This window comes from Oncorhynchus mykiss, chromosome 8, assembly GCF_013265735.2.
Source record: "Oncorhynchus mykiss isolate Arlee chromosome 8, USDA_OmykA_1.1, whole genome shotgun sequence".
NCBI classification, from domain to species: Eukaryota; Metazoa; Chordata; class Actinopteri; order Salmoniformes; family Salmonidae; genus Oncorhynchus; species Oncorhynchus mykiss.
In genome coordinates this window covers 44,533,251-44,540,557 of record NC_048572.1, presented here as the reverse complement: position 1 = coordinate 44,540,557, position 7,307 = coordinate 44,533,251, and positions in this window count along the sequence as shown.

Sequence of the window (7,307 nt, the reverse complement as noted above, 5' to 3'; positions counted from 1 at the left end):
TTCTTAGCATGACTGTGTGTAAACACAGCCAAAGAGTAATAACAGGCATTCAATCAGGAGTGAATGGGAAATCCTTTATTGAAATGTAAAACAAGGGGAGGCGCATGCACGTACCGATAGGAGTTGCTCATGGTTATATGTAGAAACCAGACAACTCATTTTAAATTAAGCCTCTAAAATCGAAAAATCAACATATCCCCAACCAACTGAGAGAGTGTGAGTGATCAGTTGTGTACAACAGCGAACCATTCTGTTGGTAAAGCGGGGTGGTGACACGAATCCAGCAGGTCATGACTTCCTCCAAGGAAAAGACAAGGACCAAGTTAGAAACACAAACAAGAGCAATGAACAGTTAACCTTTCTGATCTCCCCATCCCGGATCCGGGATCGTGAATACAGACTCAAGCTCATTACCATAACGCAACGTTAACTATTCATGAAAATCGCAAATGAAATGAAATAAATATGCTAGCTCTCAAGCGTAGCCTTTTGTTAACAACACTGTCATCTCAGATTTTCAAAATATGCTTCTCAACCATTGCAAAACAAGCATTTGTGTAACAGTATTGATGGCTAACGTAGCATTTAGCGTAGCATTTAGCGTTAGCATTCAGCAGGCAACATTTACACAAAAAAACAGAAAAGCATTCAAATGAAATCATTTACCTTTGAAGAACTTCAGATGTTTTCAATGAGGAGACTCTCAGATAGCAAATGTTCAGTTTTTCCTGAAAGATTATTTGTTTAGGAAAAATCGTTCCGTTTTCTGCGTCACGTTTAGCTACGAAAAAACCCCTGTATCCAGGATTGTGTAAATCTATCAGCAAGCTCATTAGCATAACACAACGTTAACTATTCATGAAAATGGCTAATGAAATGAAATTAATCTATTTGCTCTCAAACTTAGCCTTTTGTTAACAACACTGTCATCTCAGATTTTCAAAATATGCTTTTGAACCATAGCTAAACAAGCATTTGTGTAAGAGTATTGATAGCCTAGCATTGCATTAAGCCTAGCATTCAGCATGCAACATTTTCCACAAAAAACCATTCAAATAAAATAATTTACCTTTGAAGAACTTCAGATGTTTTCAATGAGGAGACTCTGTTAGATAGCAAATGTTCCGTTTTTACAAAAAATATTATTTGTGTCGACTAATCACTCCGTTTTGTTCATCACGTTTGGGTAAGAAAAAAAAAAAAAGAGAAAAAAAAAAAGTCATTAAAACGCAAACTTTTTTCCAAATTAACTCCATAATATCGACAGAAACATGGCAAACGATGTTTAGAATCAATCCTCAAGGTGTTTTTCACATATCTATCGACGAAAAAATCCATCGTGGCAGTTTACTTTCAATTCTGAAGAAATGGAACGCGCATGGACTTACTGATTACGCACACAGGACACCGGGCGGGACACCAGGTAAATGTAGTCTCTTATGGTCAATCTTCCAAGGATATGTCTACAAACACGTCACAATGCTGCAGACACCTCGGGGAATATACAGAAAGCTCAGGCTCATTCCTGGCGCATTCACAGCCATATAAGGAGACATTGGAACACAGCGCCTTCAGAATCCGGGGCATTTCCTGTATGAAACATCATCTTGGTTTCGCCTGTTGCATTAGTTCTGGGGCACGCACAGATAATATCTTTGCAGTTTTGGAGACGTCAGAGTTGTGTCTTTCCAAGGCTGTCAATTCCATGCATAGTCGAGCATCTTTTCGTGACAAAATATTGCGCTTAAAACGGGCACGTCTTTTTATCCAATAATGACACAGCGCCCCTATAGGTTCAAGAGGTTAAAGACTATCCAGGAAAACATAGTTAAAATGCTCTCAATGCACACCAAAACAAACTGTTATTACAAAAGTAGATTCGCTCTGAAAAAAAAGCAGCTGTACGCATGAACAAACAAGATAACAAAATGTGCCTTTTTCTAAAGAAAGTTGCAAACCTTAGAAGATGAATTGGACAAGCAAGAAAACAGAATGAGCAGAAACAACATGAGGATATTGTCCTTACTGGCGGACGAGGAGTGAGGAGACCTTTTCAGTTGCGTGGTCAAACTGATATCAGAGGAATTTGACATGGGTGTATCTTCAGGGGATCTGGAGCGATGCCATAGGAAAGGCGTGAAGCAGAAGAGCGCTAGATGCCGATACATGATGGTCTTCAAGCTGTGGAATTATCAGAGCAAGATGCGCATTCTGGGGGCAGGGGGGAAGGAAGGTCAAGGGCCACTCGAGGTCGCTGGGGGAGGGGGGGATCGGATCACAGCTCCGCTTTCCGGCAGTGCTGTGGGTATGGAAGGGAACGCAAAGAATGTAATTCACAGTCGCCTTAATAAAGCTACAAGAAACCTTCTGAGTTGAAAGAGGAGAGCCCCCTGCTCTGAGAAGTGGTCGAAGTATGAAAAAACTATGAGCGCAAAATGTACAGGGATCAACATCAGCGGAAATTTCAGAGTGACAACTAATAGTACTCGATACAACTCAAACTTTCATTAAAACACACATGCAGGGTACTCAATTAAAGCTACACTCGTTGTGAATCTAGCCAACATGTCAGATTTTTAAAATGCTTTTCGGCGAAAGCATGAGAAGCTATTATCTGATAGCATGCAACCCCCGAAATACCCAAAGGGGACGTAAACAAAATAATTAGCGTAGCCGGCGCTACACAAAACGCAGAAATAAAATATAAAACATTCATTACCTTTGACAAGCTTCTTTGTTGTTCTTTATGTCCCATAAATATCACAATTGGGTCTTTTTTTCGATTAAATCCATCCATGTATACCCAAAAGGTCCATTTATGAAGCCCGTCTGATCCATTTATGAAGCCCGTCTGATCCATGAAAAAGCACCGTTCCAAAACGCAACGTCATTTTTTTAAATTAAAAAAGTTGCCTATAAACTTTGACAAAACACTTCAAACTACTTTTGTAATCCAACTTTAGGTATTAGTAAACGTTAATAATCGATCAAATTGATCACGGGGCGATCTATATTCAATAGCAGCACGTTTTGAAATCATGGTCCACATTCTCTCTTTCATAACTTCCTCCGGTGTACCCGAAGACAGGAAGTGCCTATTCCTCATTTCACCAATTGACAGTACTGGCGACATCGTGTGGAAGCTGTAGGCATTGTAAACTGGGCCCTATCTATTTGCCCTTGCCATAGACAATACAGAGACTGGCGGAAGGATTTTTTTTTTTTTTTTTTGTGAACAGTTTTCCTTGGGATTTTGCCTGCTAAACACGTTCTGTTATAGTCACAGACATGATTTAACCAGTTTTATAAACTTCAGAGTGTTTTCTATCCACACATACTAATCATATGCATATAATATATTCCTGGCATGAGTAGCAGTACGTTGAAATTTTGCGCGATTTTTAACAAAAAGCTGCAAAAATTCGCAGCCTCTTTTAACAATAGGCTACATTGACACTGAAAAGACAATTCAAAGGGGGAAATATATGAACGACCGCCTCGATTCGGTCTTATGTAGCAAAATTTGAAATTGTGTTTTTTACATTGGATAAAAGTAGAAAGTCAGTGCAAGGAAATGCAACATCATACACTGCAGTTGAGAAACAATGGGAAAGTAATTCTGCTTTGGAAGTTGATAAACTTGTAACCCCACTTTTGAGAAAATGGCCCTTCAGTGTTATGGTACACCTACTGGAGAGCTCTTGTTTGTCTACACCCATTCAGCATCGTTCACACCCTCTTAAACTTTAGTCCCACCCATCTCTTTAAGGATTCACATGTGAGGTCATGTGGTAAGCACACACAAAATAAAATAAAAAGTTTGTTTGTCACATGCACAGGATACAGAAGGTGTAAACGGTACAGTGATAGTACTTGCATACCTGTAATATCAGAAACAGAAAGTGTCCAGATAAAAATAGTTTATAAATAGTTTATCCTTATTAGATGATGCTTACCTGACACACTTGTCTAAATTGATGGGACATGTGAAGGAAGTGCTATAACCACCCCTCACTCACATCTGCAGTTGAAGTCGGAAGTTTACATACACCATAACCAAATACATTTAAACTCAGTTTTTCACAATTTATGACACTTAGTCCTAGTAATAATTCCCTGTCTTAGGTCAGTTAGGATCACCACTTTATCTTATGAATGTGAAATGTCAGAATAATAGTAGAGAGAATGATTTAAAGCTGGTGAAACTGAGTCAGGTTTGTAGGCCTCCTTGCTAGCACACACTTTTTCAGTTCTGCCCACAAATTGTCTACAGGTTTGAGGTCAGGGCTTTGTGATGGCCATTCCAATACCTTGACTTTGTTGTCCTTAAGCCATTTTTCCCCAATTTTGGAAGTATGCTTGGGGTCAATGTTCATTTGGAACACCCATCTGTGACCAAGCTTTAACTGTCACGTCCTATTTACGTCTCTATTTTAGGTTGGTCAGGGCGTGAGTTGGGGTGGGCATTCTATGTTTTGTTCTATGTTTGTATTTCTATGTGTTTGGCCTGGTATGGTTCCCAATCAGAGACAGCTGTCAATTGTTGTCTCTGATTGAGAACCATACTTAGGCAGCCTGGTTTCACCCTAGAGTTGTGGGTAGTTGTTTTCTGTCTCTGGAGGCTGTCTCTGGAGGCAGCTAAAGCCGAGCGTCTGCGATATGAGAAGTTAGCACGGCAGCGCAACAGGCACGAGAGGCAGCCCCAAAAATGTATTGGGGGAGTGTGGCTAAGTCAGGTAGGAGACCTGAGCCAACTCCCCGTACTTACCGTGGTCAGAAGTTGACCGGGCAGGCACCGTGTTATGCCGTGAGGCGCACGGTATCCCCAGTGCGCAGGCATAGCCCGGTGCACTACATCGCAGCTCCTCATATCGGCCGGGCTAGAGTGGGCATCGAGCCAGGAGTAATGAAGCCGGCTCAGCGCATCTGGTCTCCAGTGCGTCTCCTTGGCCCGGGTTATATGGCACCAGCCCTACGCACTGTGTCCCCGGTTCGCCAGCACAGCCCAGTGTGGTCTGTTCCACCCCGCCGCACTTGCCGGGCTCGGTGCTCGAGACCTCCAGTGCGCCTCCACGGTCCGGTCCATCAGGCTCCTCCTCCACGCACCAGGCCTCCTGTGGCAGCCCCACGCACCAGGCTGTCTCTCCGTCTCCTCCCTCCAGGTTCTTCCGCCTGTCCAGCGCTTCCAGAGTCTCCCTCCTGTCCAGCGCTTCCAGAGCCTCCCTCCTGTCCGGAGCCGCCAGAGCCACCCGTCAGTCAAGAGCTGCCAGAGCCGTAAGTCAGTCAGGAGCTGCCAGAGCCACCCGTCAGTCAGGAGCTGCCAGAGCCGCCCGTCAGTCAGGAGCTGCCAGAGCCGCCCGTCAGTCAGGAGCTGCCAGAGCCGCCCGTCAGTCAGGAGCTGCCAGAGCCGCCCGTTAGTCAGGAGCTGCCAGAGCCGCCCTTCACTCCGGCGCTGCCAGAGCCGCCCGTCAGTCAGGAGCTGGTAGACCTGCCCGTCAGTCAGGAGCTGCCAGAGCGGCCCGTCAGCCAGGAGCTGCCAGAGCCGCCCTTCACTCCGGCGCTGCCAGAGCCGCCCGTCAGTCAGGAGCTGCTAGACCTGCCCGTCAGTCAGGAGCTGCCAGAGAGGCCCGTCAGTCAGGAGATGCCAGAGCCGCCCTTCAGTCAGGAGCTGCCAGAACCGCCCTTCACTCCGGCGCTTCCAGAGGCACCCTTCACTCCTGCGCTGCCAGAGTCGCCCTTCACTCCTGCGCTGCCAGAGTCGCCCTTCACTCCTGCGCTGCCAGAGTCGCCCTTCACTCCTGCGCTGCCAGAGTCGCCCTTCACTCCTGCGCTGCCAGAGTCGCCCTTCACTCCTGCGCTGCCAGAGTCGCCCTTCACTCCTGCGCTGCCAGAGTCGCCCTTCACTCCTGCGCTGCCAGAGGCGCCCTTCACTCCTGCGCTGCCAGAGTCGCCCTTCACTCCTGCGCTGCCAGAGTCGCCCTTCACTCCTGCGCTGCCAGAGTCGCCCTTCACTCCTGCGCTGCCAGAGTCGCCCTTCACTCCTGCGCTGCCAGAGTCGCCCTTCACTCCGGCCATGCCAGAGTCGCCCTTCACTCCGGCCATGCCAGAGTCGCCCTTCACTCTGGCCATGGCAGAGTCGCCCTTCACTCCGGCCATGCCAGAGTCACCCTTCACTCCGGCCATGCCAGAGTCGCCCTTCACTCCGGCCATGCCAGAGTCGCCCTTCACTCCGGCCATGCCAGAGTCTCCCGTCAATTTGGGCCTGCTGAAAGGGTCTCCAGTCCGGGGTCGGTGGCGAGGGTCGCCGCTTCAAAGGCGCCACCTAATTTGGCCCAGACTAAGGTGGAGTGGGGTCCACGTCCCGCGCCAGAGCCGCCACCGAGGACAGATGCCCACCCAGACCCTCCCCTATGGGTTTAGGTTTTGCGGCCGGAGTCCGCACCTTTGGGGGGGGTACTGTCACGTCCTGACCTTAGTTCCTTTTTTATGTCTCTATTTTAGGTTGGTCAGGGCGTGAGTTGGGGTGGGCATTCTATGTTTTGTTCTATGTTTGTATTTCTATGTGCTTGGCCTGGTATGGTTCCGAATCAGAGGCAGCTGTCAATCTTTGTCTCTGATTGAGAACCATACTTAGGCAGCCTGGTTTCACCCTTGAGTTGTGGGTAGTTGTTTTCTGTATATATCCACATACTTTTCCTGCCTCATGATGCCATCTATTTTGTGAAGTGCACCAGTCCCTCCTGCAGCAAAGCACCCCCACAACATGATGCTGCCACCCCCGTTCTTCACGGTTGGGATGGTGTTCTTCGGCTTGCAAGCATCCCCCTTTTTCCTCCAAACATAAAGATGGTCATTATGGCCAAACAGTTCTATTTTGTTTCATCAGACCAGAGGACATTTCTCCAAAAAGTACGATCTTTGTCCCTATGTGCAGTTGCAAACTGAGTTTTTTATGGCGGTTTTGGAGCAGTGGCTTCATCCTTGCTTAGCGGCCTTTCAGGTTATGTTGATATAGGACTCGTTTTACTCGTTTTCATCTCTATGAGACAGAATGTGTCTCCTTCCTGAGCGGTATGACGGCTGCGTGGTCCCATGGCGTTTATACTTGCGTACCATTGTTTGTAAAGGTGAACGTGGTACCTTCAGCCGTTTGGAAATTGCTCCCAAGGATGAACCAGACTTGTGGAGGTCAAAAACATTCTGAGGCCTTGGCTGATTCCTTTTGATTTTCCCATAATGTCAGGCAAAGAGGCATTGAGATTGAAGGTATTCCTTGAAATACATCCACCTCCAATTGACTCAAATGA